This window comes from Coloeus monedula (genome assembly GCF_965178545.1).
Source record: "Coloeus monedula genome assembly, chromosome: Z".
Classification (NCBI taxonomy): Eukaryota; Metazoa; Chordata; class Aves; order Passeriformes; family Corvidae; genus Coloeus; species Coloeus monedula.
Window position 1 is genome coordinate 10,617,375 of NC_138822.1, and position 14,181 is coordinate 10,631,555.

Consider the following 14,181-nt stretch of genomic DNA (forward strand, 5'->3'; position numbering starts at 1 on the left):
TCCCCTTTTTATACTACCTGGCCATTTTAAAACTCCTCTCCCTCTTTTTTCTTAAGTCCCCTTTAAGTACTGAAAGGCCACAATAAGGTCTCCATGGAACCTTCTCTTCTCCATGCTCAACAGTCCCAACTCTCTCAGCCTGTCTTCACAGGAGAGGTGCTACAGCCCTCTGATCACTTTTGTAGCTCTCTTTTGGGCTCACTCCAACTGGTCTGTGTCTGTCTTTTGTTGAGAATTGCAGAGCTGGATGCAGTACTCCAGGTGAGGTGTCACAAAAGCTGTTGGCCACACTTTTGATGCAACCCAGGATACAACTGGCTGCAAGTGCACACTGTTGGCTCATATCCAACTTTTCATCCATGAGAAACCCCAAGTCCTTCTCCTCAGGGCTGCTCTCAATGACTTTTTTTTCCAGTCTGTACTCACATCTGGAATTGCTCCAACCCAGGTGCAGCTCCTTGCACTTGCACTTGCTGAACTTCGTGATGTTCTCATGGGCCCAGTTCTCAGGCTTGTCCAGGTCTCCCTGGATGGCATCCCTTCCTTCTGGTGTGTCCAGCTGCACTGCTCAGATTTGTGCCATCTGCAGATTTGCTGAGGGCCCTGGATCTCGCTGTCCGCATCATTTTTAAAGATACTGAAAAACACCAGTCCCAAGAGAGACCCCTGAGGGACACCACTCATCACCGGCCTTCACCTGGACACAGAGCCATTGACCACAACTCTCTGGCCAATTCCTTATCTGCTGAATACTCCATCCATCAAATCCATGTCTCTCCAATTTGGAGATAAGGATGTCATGTGGGACCATGTCAAAGGCCTTACAGAAGTCATCTCTTGGTCTTCCTGTGTCAACTGTTGCAGCCACCCCATCACAGAAGGTGATCAGTTTGGTGAAGCACAATTTGCCCTTACTGAAGCCTTGAATAAGGCTCACAAATCTGTAATTCTCCAGACATTCCTTCATCCCTTTGTTAAAAATTGGCATGTTGTTTCCCCTTTTCTAGTCACTGGGGACTTTGCCTGACTGCTGTGAGTTCTCCAGTATCATGCAGGAGGCGTGCACCAGGCAGCTTTTGTGGCAGCTAGGATGAAAAAGAGGTGAGGAAGTGGTTATGACAGCCAGCACCTCCTACCCTCCCCTTACACCATGTTTCTCTTGGAAAAGGGGTAGCAAATACTCCTTCCACCATCCACCAGAACACACAAAAATACTTTTAAATTTCCAGCATCCTCAGGTTTTAGCAAGGGTGCAGACACAACCATTGCAGTAGCAATACTTAACATAGCACTAGGCTAAGGGAGAAAAAACACCAGTTAGCAAGCTTGGAGTGAAAGCATACACTGTCCTCACATTACACAGCTGAAGGAGATTTACTTAATTAAAGTACATGAAGCCTGGGTTATGCGAATGATGAAACGTTGTCTGTTTGACAAATCCTAAATTTGACCTACTTGCCTATTTGAAGAAAAACATCAGGATAAAAAGTTCCCTTTTCCCCTCAAAACTACTTTCCGTATGAGTCAATAAAACAAACATAGTTGAAATGTCTTACTTGGGCATTATTTACACCTGGGTTCCAGTGGCCTGGATATGAAACTTGAATGGAAATTTACCCTCAGAAAACATGTCCAGTACAACAAAGAATTTTCTACAGAACACTTACAAAGATATTATTTAACATTTACTTTAGTAACCAATCTCATAAAAATACAGACTACTGTGCTTGATAGTGCCAGTAAACGTACAGTATGTGTATTCAAACTGAAACATGTCACTTACCTGGGCAGGGGGGAGAACAGGTTGGTAAGGTCATGTGTTGTCAGCCTTCCAACTATGTTTTGAATATGTTTTGATTTGCAAGCCTCTGAATAAGTATATTATCTCTTAACCATCTCTACTATTCCCAGATTTCATGACATTACAGGCAGGCAGCTTTTATTAAGCACTTGTCTTCAATAGCACACTACCTACCATGACACTGGACTGTGGTTGAGACAGGGCCAAATAAGCTATCAGCCTCAGACTGGAACAAAGACCCCTTGGCTCTACAACTGCCTTTGAAACAGTGGGAAGAAATTTTGTCTTTGGTGGCACAGCAAGGAAAATGATTCTGCACTTCATGGCAGAGGTGTAGATGACAGCAGCAGGTGGGTGTTGCTAGTGCGGACAAACCTGGAGCACACATTTTCCCCTGTCCTCCTGCATTCTTCACATGGACCACAGTGCCAACTACTGTTACTGCCAGGACTTGTGAATGATTCTTTGTTCAATCCCCTAATAGTTCATTAAGGTATTATCTTGTTTGTGTACCTGTTTGCTCTGGCTTCAGAGTACTTTAGAGCAAGATTTTAATTACCACCTCCAGCACATTAAGATGTTACATGGAAGAAAATGTCCTTGAAGGTCTCCAAAGGGCAAAACTCCCTCTTCTGCACACATACCTTTTTACTAGCCTTTTGATCCTCCCCCAGCCCAGGACTACTAAATTTGCAGTGCCAAAATTCTCATTAGTTTTAGGTACTGGGAGGAAAAAGCAACAGCTAGGAATGACTGATACATTAAAAAGATAAGAGCACAAACCAGTGTCAGAAAAGGCTCCTGTCCTTAGCTTCCGAAAATGGGGTCAGCAAGATCAGCATGACTACAGAAGTCAGACCTACCCTTCTGCTTTGTTTCCAGCCAAAGACGTGCATCATTCTGCTCACAAGGCCCTCCTTTTGCATGGAGTAATAGCTGAGTAGGGTCTAAGTAGTTCTACACATCCTTCAAAATTCACCTCAGCAGACAGGGTCTGACTAGGAGTTACAGCATGGCCTGCACTCCCAAGACAGCAGCAGAAGACAGAAATTGGGATGGGTGAGTGTTGCCATCCTATTTCCCCCTTACCTCAGGTTAAATGTGCCTATTAATTTAATAATTGATATGCAGAAATCTTCCAGGTGCTCATTTGCATTAACTATCTATATAGTTTCAAGAAGGATGCAGCACTGCTTTCCAACAAGCTGTAAAAATCCTACACTTGTTAAACAGCGCAGCTGCACTCCTACTGCATGAAAAAACATGAGACTGTCCCAAAGCACCAGGACAGTTCTGCCAACACCTCCTCTGCCTTCAGTAGGTCTTCAGACCAAAGCTTTTCAAGACATTTATTTTCATGCTGCTTTTGCAACCATGGTTTGAGACTGAGTCAGTTTCCTGCTGGTCTGCCTTCATCTGACTGACAGTATTAGAGCCAATGCATCACGCTGGAGATACGCAGGATGAAAACAGACTTTTTCCTGAGCTAGTATGACTGATGTGGGGACTGAGCTATCACACAGACACTCTTCTCCCTGCGCAATGTGTTTTCTTCCAGGATGAATTCAGAGGGGTGTTAGCCCACATCCTGCTCTCTCTAAATTGCCAGTGATGCAATTTGCTTCTCTACTTAGTCCTGAAAATTGAACCTAATGAAGATGACTTCTATCAACAGGATTTTCCCAGTCATGCAGGCTGAAAGATATACTGTGCCCTCAGCAATAAGGCAGGAATTTATGCTGCCTGAGAGAAATGTGCCTGTTTTGGCTCAGGAAGAGAGGCTCAACTTTTTCTTCACAATGGTTGCCCTTCAACTGTGTGACCCTGAAGAGCCGTCACGGATCTGTAGGCCTTGGATGTTTCAAAATGAACGTAACTATGGCTTGAGGATCTCGTCATAAAACAAAAATATCAGTCCCTAATCCCTTGGTTCAGAGTTGTTTGTCTTCTCTGCAGAGGTGTGCTACAGGCCCATAATCCTCAAGGCTGGAGGGGTTTACAAACAGATCCCATAACCTAATCAGCTGGACTGGACAAGTTCGGAAGATCCCACATGCCACTGCTGAGTGCTGAGTCAATAAAGACTACATTCACTGAACTGCCAGAGTATTGGGTCTGCAATCAGATTTGGGTAGGATTTGTAGATAGCATGTCTCAAAATGTGCTGAATTGGCTCAGTGTATCTTTAGTTTTTAGCTTATAGCCACAGGTACAAATACTCTGCTTCAGTTCCAGGACACCTGAAAAGCAGCAGAGAATCCAAGGAGCAGCTACAGGCAATAGCCCACATAGAGGACTTTGCTCTTTCCTTCCATACCCTGTAATCACTAGCCAGCAAATGAAAGAATTAAAATGAAAAAGTTTCACAAAAATACATGACACTCAAATCAAAATATCTTCCAGCTCTGAATTAGGAGAGAGTCCTACCTCTAAAGAAATTATTACTGTTTAGTAGAAAGAAGATGTAAGGCTGTTTTAAAAAGGATTTAGAATAGAAACAATTTACATTAAAAAAATTTTTAAATCATGTTTGCAAGGAAATCAGTCACAGGCTCAGTTTCTGACACCATAAAGATATGACACAAAAAATAGTACAGTACACGTGGAACACATGCGGAGCCTTCTCTCCTTCGCTTCAGGCTGTAGATACCCCTGTCACAGAGGACAAAGCTGGCAGCTCACCCTTGCCGTGTCACATCCCATGTGCTGCTAGGTGCTTCAGGGAAACCACTGCTGGAGTGATGAGGACATGTCTAAGATGTGGAAACACACCTCTGTCACACAGGCTGGCTAACCCAGCCAAGTAACTGCGTAAAAGCTGCAAAGACAGGCAAATTGGATTTTAACTGCTCTTGACTGCTAGATTTCAAACTCAGACCTCTCTGTAGTACCTAACTTAATGCTGTTACCTGACACTGAACTCCAAATTACTTTTACATACTCTTTCAACCAGAGTAACTTCTTTGTGCAAATGCCCCTCGCAATATACACATGGCATGCTTTTGAATACTCTGCAAATGGAAGAAAATTGTTCTTAGAGGACTATTCTCCTCTTAGGGACCCCAAGCCCAAAGAAGCAGTTTTCTGCACATAAGCAAGAAATATGTAAAGCCTTATCTTCTTTAGTGTGAGGAGCAGAGCTCCAGTTCGGCTGAGTCAGGCAGCCCAGAGTCACCTGCCAGCCACCACAGACGTGACTGCTGCATTTCCCCTCTCCAGCTCCTCACTGTGATTTTGGTTTGAAACCCTGTATAGCTCTATCCCTCACTGTCACCTGGACAAAAGCTAAAGTGCTACCACAAGAGAATTTTACATTAGTCATTACATGAGATCAAGCAGAAGACAGGGACAGAAATCAGTGTCCCCCTGCAGGTTCCAGGTGGAGAGCATGTAGAACCTGAAATGCTCTTAAAATTACTTTTATATATTTCTCATGTTTATATCATATGGGTTTTGGGGCTTGTTTTCAGTAATATCTATTTCTCTAAATGCTTTTTTTCTGAAGAATAGCTTTAAAAGCTGTTCCTTATGAACCACAAACTGTTGGTTTCTGCAAAATATGTGGAGTGTAGGAATAGATGGTAAAACAAAGCGAACAAGTGAGGGAAAAAAGAGAGGGTCAGGGCCTTGATTAAAAAATAGAGCATGCCAAGATCCCTATTTCAATTAAATAAGGGGGTCACAGGGACAGTGTTGGTGTTGTTAGCTTCCCTCTGAGACTCACATTGATTTGTATCAGCTTATTGATTTTATTCTGCTTAGAGAAGAATGCTCAAAAATGTTTTTTTGAAACAGATGGCAAGTATTGGTATTGTTTAGCCCATCAGATACGATTGTTTCTTTACAGCATTTAAAAATTCTTTGAAGTTAATACTACAAGAGAATCATACGCATTTCAAAAAACACCCATGCAAGTAAAACAGTTTGAACTGGAGTTTGGGTGAATTACTGGGGTAGGAATGTGTGTGTTTTGACTACTGCAAAAGTAAACTTACAGGGAAGAAGCCTGAGACTGGTTCTGGAATAATATATCATTTTGAGACAAACGAGTGTCCTTGCTGTGGTATGAACTGAGATTTCAGAATCCTGAAAGAAGGTCATACAATCTCCTGTGCCAGTGCCTCTGATAAAAAATGCAGTTAGTTGTTAATCTGTCTCTCGGGTATTTTGGAATTCTCAGATGCTGCTGTGACATTTGTGACAGGTGCCATGGAGGCCCAGAATATCTCAGAGAGTATTGTAGTGAGCCTAAACAGATGTTGTGGATATATGGGTTACACAAGGACTGTCTTATTGGAACTAAAAGTGCTACATGCATCTTTCTGTTCTAGGTATGATGTGCAAGTTGTGTGTGTGAAGGGGAGTCACAGAGAATAATGAGTACAGATCATTAAAAGAGATAACAGGTTTTTGAAGTGACATTCCCCCGGGGAAAAGTGATATATAATGATTTGCCCTGTTTGAGAGGTCTGATGGAGGTTGCCAGCTAAGTGGAAAAACAGCATGCTTGCCAAAAGGGGTCATGTGCCCAGGGTCCAAGGGCTGATGCATCGTACTTGCAGGGACCCTACATATTGAGAGCTGAGTGTGCAAGTGTCAAGTATTCTTATTGCATCCTGATTTTCTAATAGTTCTTTGTTCAGTGAAAGCCAGATGCTTGGCAGTTAACTCAGAGAATGTTAATGCTTCCAGGCTTTATTGCAAAAGCTTTATTGATGGGGGGAAATGGGAAAGGCAAAACTGGAGTGCTGGAACCTCTAAGCAGCAATACCCTGACCCCAAGCAAATACAGTTTACCTTGCAGAAGAGTCCTTTTGCTGGCATGATTTATGTCATCTGAGAAAGCAGTTTAATTATCCCAGCAAAACACCTCCAAGCTGCTGGATAACATCAATAAATTACAAAGAGGCTGTAATCTAAAACCCTGGTCTGAAGGTTCAAAAAAATGCAAAAGGAAAATGTGGAGAGCAAGAGGTCTCGGAGCTGGGCGCTGTAGAGCAGTGATCACCACTGTGGAAAGTCTGTGGCGGTCACACAACTGATGCTGCTCCCCTTTTCCTCATGTACATCAAGCATCTGTGATGATGGGACTTGGCAGTGTCACGGTCTATGTATAAACAACAGCACTGTTTGTAATAAACATGCATATTTCACAGTACTGTGCCAGCTCTGCACAAGCCATATGCTCTTGCAGAGGGTGTCAGATCAACTGCTTAACTGTGGGATAAGGGATGGATGTAACACCCCATTGCAGGGACATCCCAGCCAGAAGGAGTTTCTGGCCTGAAACACTTTATGATTTTGTTTGTTGTATAAAATGGACAGAACAAGACTGAATTTTCCTTTAAAGCCCCGGCATGATTACTCCCAAGCAAGGAGAAGCAGAAAATCACCCAGGAAACTCCTCACTCACCTGCTCTAAAGGTTCTTCCAGAACTTTTAGAAGAGGGAGTGGAGGAGAGGGAGGGGTAAAAAGATGCATCCAAAGAGCTGGTTGTGAAGGCAGCCTTTGGACATATGCGGGAAAGTCATCCGGATGAGTCTGGAACAAACAATATTTCCAATAGCACCATTATTTGCCACACTTATTTTTAAGTTTAAAAATATTGTGGCTGTTTCATTTTTTCGGAAAAACACGACATCTGAATCTTTGATGCTACCTGGTTTTCATAGGTATCAGTAGCTCAACAGCACAAGAAGTTGAGTTTCCCTTTTTTTTTTTTTTTTCTCTACGAAGCGCGCACGCAAGTTTTCCTCAAAATACTTGCCAACTCTGAATCAGTTCCTGGGGGAGACACTTCCCTCTCCAGCGCTGCCCGCAGCCGGTGGCTAGCGGCAGGGCGCATCCCGGCCCGCTGGAGCGGGGCATTCCGCCGCACACGGAGCAGGAGCAGGGCTGCAAGGGCGACAGGCGCCCGCCCAGCTGTGCTGGGCTGAGGGACACTTCGCACAGAAATTAGCTTTTTAACTTTTTCACCTCGTAGCCTCGGAAGTGCGCGGCAAATAAGAATCGAATCTCCAGTGTACATTAGCGGTAAAGACGAGCCGCTCCTGCCCTCAGGTTCCCCTAAAGGAGCCCGACAAACCATTCGCGAAGGGAGCCGTCTCTCCCCGCGGGGCTGCCTCCCCGCCCCGCCGTGTCCGGGGGGTGCCGTCCCCGGGCCGTGCCTACCTTGTCCCGCTTGAGCAGCTCCAAGATGTAGCCGAACCGGGCGCTATCCGCGGCCCCCTCCATGCCCTGCGCTCCCGGCGGGATCACGCCAGCCCTGCGCTCCCGTCGCGCCCGCGGCACAGCCCCGGTCCCGGTGCGCTCCGAGGGAGGGCCGTCCTGGCGCGACAGACGCTCTGCCCGCCCACCCGCTCACGGGACACAGGATGCTCGTGAAAACCTCTCATCCTGCAGGGTCGCGGCAGGACTGCCAGGCACCTGCAGGTGCCCAGGAGCACCTCCTCTGCGCAGATGCTGCAGCGGCGAGAGCCTGTTAAAGCTGACAAAGTTATACCTACTGGTGGTCTCGTCAAATCTGGGTGGTACTGTATCAATCACTGAGCCATGGGACTGGGCTGATGCTGGTGCATGTCCACCAAGGCAACACCCAAGGTGGGCATGCCTCTTTTCAAAGCACAGCTTGTAGTGGATGTATGCTGAGGAACAGCATGATGCATTTGTTCCCAGGCTCCATCTGGTTTTCTTAAATTCTAAGCTGTTGTTTAGATGAAAAATTGTGTCCAAACAGAGAACACCTACTAATGTACATAATTGCATGTATGATCTGTTTCACGTGTTTGCACTTGAGTGGTGGTATGTTTGTGGGGCAACTCAAACAGGAGGAAATCTTCCTATCATCTCTTTTTCTTCATCCCTCTAGGGATGAGATGGATACAACATGCCTGTATACATCTGTGGCAGAAAAACTGGTCCCAGCCACTCATGTACTCTCCTCTGCTTGATGAAGGCAACGCTCAGTCCCACTGAAATGCTGACACCAGGCAGGAAGACCAGTTATCAGGTGAGGCACTGCACCCAGACACTGTGGGCAACGGGGTTCCACAGGATGGCTGGGGAATGGTGTTTGAGGCGTGGCAGACATCACATTTCTGCTCCATGCCTATCCCCACTCCAAGCCTTATATATAGCTTGCTTCTGGTAGAGGAACTGGAGTTCACTTCAGCCAGCATCTGGCTCATTTCTTCCTATTTTGGAGTCAAACTTCCCCAAACCCAAAGGTCCCAGCTGCCTCCAAGACCTGGGGGCGGGGGACACTGCTCCACCTCTCAGTTCTGTTCCAAACGGAGAGGTGGAAGGTGACAAGCCCTTCTTACGCCGTAGCTATCAGGTAGCCCACGGAGCACATCACCCCTGTGTGGTGAAAACACAGCAAAGAGTATTTTATAACAGTATAATGTATCCCCTCAGAGGCTGCATTTCCTAAGATATTGATATAGTAGTAATGTTATCTCAAATTCTCTCTCCAGGTTACTCACTGAAACAGTATATCCTTCCTTTCTCAGGAAAGGGGACTCATGAATAGCTCGAGACTTTTCTGTTACTAGATATTGTACAATTATATGTATCAAATGACTCATTAATCAAATAGCTCATTATTATGATATAGACAGTCTTTCAGTGCTCCACTTCTTGCTTTTGTGCAAGCAGCCCAGGAATATACAATGGGCAGTGGCACTGGGGACAGTCAGATGTCATTACCCACACAGCTGAGAAGTCTTCCATATATAATTTAACTCAGTGTGAGGTATTTTGCTTCCTGGTGCGATTTCAGCTCACCAAATGGCAGTCATGTAGGAAATTTTCACTACTGTAATTTCTTTGTGTCAGTGTTGCGTGCTGGCAGAGAGCAAGGCTGGCTGAGGCTGCGATGAGGGTCTGCTTGAAGGAATCCTTTGCTTCTCCCAAGCTGCTCAAGTCCAGCAGTCATCTGCAGGAGACCATGCTGGTGGTGGCCTCAGCAACAGCAGCACTCCTGCATCAAGGAAGGTTGTACCATGATATCAGTGTGAATCTCCAGATGATAACCAGCACCAAGAGCAAACATACCTTTGACCCTACGACTCTGTAATGACAGGCTGTATGAACAGCTGGGGAATTTACAACCCTCTGTGCTTCACAGTGCAAGCTGTGTACTCCACTGGAACCCTTTCAGCAGAAGGCAGGCCTGCACCTGGATATCACCACAGCTTTGTCACGTGTATGTTAGGCAACTCCCAACAGCCATCTGCCAAAATCTGTGAGACAAAGAGTCTCCTCTGGTGCATGCACTGTGGATCTGCTCAAATCAGAGTTTTGTCTTGTGTTCTTCAGTCACAAACCACACCAGTATTTTGTATTACAGGCTCTGAATTTCTGGCTGCTATCTCTTTTTTTTTTTTTTTTTGTCATCTTCAACAGTTAGCTGGATTTAGGTTGTGGGTTTGGTTTTTTACTTCTGTTTTCTGCCAAAAGTTGTAGGTTATGGCCAGCCTGAGCTGCAATTACTTAGGACAAAAAAGGATGATTCCTTGTTCCTCTTCCTTCAACTCCTCATGTCCCACTTCCATAAATTGATAAATGTAAATGTAAATGTAAAGAGATGTAAATGTAGCTCAAGTCATGAAATCAGCCAGTGCAAGAAGGATACAGGAGAAGATGGAAGAAGCTGATGGTTCTTTCATGATCTCTTCCTGGAGTGGTTTTGTTTCAGGATTAGATCTGTTAGCACTCCAGGTTCAGATGGCTGCCAGTGATAGTTAAGCATAAGGAAGCCACAGACCACTTTTGCATTGATTTCACAGCTTCAGCAATGGCATCCTCCCAAGCAGCTCTAGCTAGAATGATCCTGGCCCATGTATGACAGTGCTCTCTGCCATCAGCCCTGCAGGAAAGTGTGTTTCTGCAAGTCCAGCAAGCCTGAGCAGAGCCTTGTGGACAGCTCAGCATAATTAACACAAGCTCTCTCCATATATCCCAACTAGCTAGGAATTTGGGACTATCCTCTGCAGAAGATACCAATTCCTGTAGCCATTCTGAGGGGTCCTGTTTACTTCCTTGTGGATAGTAGACAGTTTGTGCTAGCCTTTGTCTTGAGAGGCGGAAGGCTGACAGTGCAATGTGTACTTGGAAGGCTGCAGACAGATGGAGAAGCTTCACTCTGCAGCTGGTGGCCCAGGGACTTTCACCCCTCTTGGTAACTGATGGCTGTGTTTTACACAACCTTTACTGAGGTGGGCTGCATGTCAGAAATAGCTGGGAGCTCCTCACTTGTTCCACATAAATTCAAGATATGAAATTACTTTTCATACTTTTCCTTCTTTTGTTTCACCTCTACGTCAGTTTCTTTCTGAGGAACCAGGAAGTCCGAAAATCAATTCAAACCTTCTGTTGTCATGAAATCATCTAAGAGTACGTCATATTACATTAAAATGAAATTTATAGCATCATATTTGTTTTCTGTTACTTAAACTTGAAGCAGGTCTCCAAAAAAATAAGGATCTCAGTCAGATTACCAGGTTATATAAGCTAATTGGTATAATTTTATATCAGTGGAAAAATGGGTCCTGTATTGCAATCCTGAGATGTCATGAAACACAGGATTCTGTTGTGGGCACGCTGGTAGACAAATAAAAACACAAAGGAAATTTGTGTTCCCTGACCTCTGAATTATGTTGATTCTCCTAGGACAACGATGACAGCTCTAGATTTTCTCTTTGATCTCCTTCTCTGTCTTAGTTGACTTCTAAACTAAATCTGAGCAGTGAAGCCTATTCAGATGTTTTTGTCTTTCTGTTCCCCTAGGACTGTGAGATATTTTCCCATTCCCATTGCACAGGGAATCCAGTCAAGCACACACCCTCAGCAGCTGTCTAGCACCATGGTGATGCGGGTCTTCTCCCACTGTGCTCCTGAACACCACACTTAAACTCGTTGGCCATCATCACCTGAGGAAATATACTTAAAGAGTGTTTGAATCTAGTGGCAGGGAGTGATATGGTTAAGGGCGAGCACAAATAATTCAGTACAGAGGAGAGAAAGAGCATTTCCATTTTATAGTATGCCGGGGGGCAAATGGATCTGTGCAGATGTACTTGCATCTCAGACAACTCTATCATTGAGCAATGGAGATGCAAGAAAGGTGATTTTAAAGATAGTAGAAAACTGTGCTGGTATTCAGCATGAAATGCTTCACTCTTGAATTGTACACATGAGCAAACATTTGAAATAATGAAAAAAAACCACCTCTGAAATGTCAGTGTGCATGCCTCTGGTAAAGACTGTGACCTGCTTTTATTCTCTGATCAGCATTCACAGGCCTGCATCCAGCTCGAGTAATATGAAAGAGAATCCATGTGAATACTTTATGAATTTTGTATAAACTCCTTCCTTCCACAGGGAGTGATGTAGATGTGAACTGTCACTGGCAGAATAAAAATTGCCATGAAACAGAAGATCTTCTGATGGCTGGAAAGGTGTTGCAAGCAGGACAAATGAGACCAAACTATTCCAGAGATCACAGTACCTGCATGCAGACCTAAACCTCTCCCTGCAATAAACCCCATCTCTATAGTTTTTCTAGGCACCACAGGGGCATTTTTCCCCCCATTTTTTTCCCCGCCTGTGCTGCTCTGGGGTAAACAGAGGAGCAAAAGTCTCTGGACTCTCTTCACAAGCAGTTAGAAAACCATCTGCTTCTGTTTCTCTTCCACATTTTAACTGAGATCCTTCTCAAAATGGCCAACTCCTGTACCTTCCCCCTGACAGCCATGTTAATAAATTCCACTCGGGATTCAGCCTTAGCCCGGGATCCCGAGATCTCTCTCATGATGCAGCTGCCAAATCACATCTTCACTTTCTGCTGGAGAATTTGATTTTTACCCTTTCAATGTCTCTAAACTTCCTTAGTGATCTAATTTTTACCCACCATCACCACAGACTGAAACAGGGTTTTATTTATTTTTATATACTTTATCCTAATAGAAACTGGCAAAAACATGAAGGCCACTGAACATACAAGACTTAATATGGCAAATAAACAACAGGAGATACTGAAGCAGTTCTTCTGCTGCTCTATGGCTAACACAAGATACTTGGCTGCTAATGGCCAGATGAAAGATTCTCACCCTTTCCCTGTACTTCTTGCTTCCCTTACTTCTGGCTGTAACTCCTCGGGCACAAGCAAAAAAAGAGAATTAAAAAGTGAACTCCAAATCTACAATATATTGGAGCCAGATGTGCTGAGACCTTTTTGACACTTGAGATACCTATCTCTGGACTTTTTGTCTTGCACCCTTTAAGGACCTCTGTTCAAGTTCCATTAATACATGTATTCAGTATTTTTGAGACGCAAACACACAAAAGAAAGTTCAGAGAGAAAACTGCATCTGCACTGTTTGAAAAATTATCTTTATGTATGATTTCCTCCTAGCCTGTCCCATATGACACTAGCAGAGTATCACAAGCCCCTGGGAACAAGCTCATTTAAAAAATATGGGTTAAGTATGTAGACTACTATTAATATTTAATGTATTGAGTATGTTATTAGATATTTATGAGGAATAAGCTAAAGTACATAATTATGCATACCATGAATATATCATGTAATTGCCATTTTTTGTTGCAACTACAGTTAATCAAGCTTGACAATACAAAGAAAATTTGGGGTATCTAGTTTTAACAATTATTAATTGAGCAAAACACAGAAAGCTTGTGTCTATTAATTTACTGATTCTATTCAGTTACTTAAAAGAATGTGTCTAATGAAGAAATCAGAGACATGCAAATCAGAGAAAGATAAGGGAAAGACGAGCACTGCTGAGATCTGCATGCAAATGTTGTCATGTATGTTTTAGTAATTTTGTGTGTTTTGCAAAAGGGGCAGGTCTGTAACTGTGAAGGCTCTGAAGAATGAAGCATAGACATGAAAGCTTTTTAGGCTCAGCTGGCCTTCAGAGACTGTTACGCCCTTCTACAAAGCCTGTCCAATTCACACCTTCAAGGTTTAAATGCGTCAGCTGGGCTCCGGTACTCTTCTTTCAGCTTAACTATACCAGGATTACATTTGACTTAACTTTCCTTTTTCAAAATGGCATGCTGTGCTCCTGCAATGAAATTCATCCCCTGCATTTACCCATGGGTTAATGAAGTCTTTAATCCCCTCTGAAAGTGGATTTAGCTCCCTGCAGATTGGCTTTGCACAGAGCAAGGTGGATGCAGACCCTGCTGTGCCCAAGGGCTGACCCTCCCCGTGTCTCACAGCACCAGAACGAGCCTGCCCCTTTACCCGTGTGTCCACTGGGCATCTGAGGCTCTCCAGAACCTCCACACCAGTAACTCCATTTAACACCAGTATCCAGCTGGGATCAGCATTTAGGCATCCGTCATGCTGCTG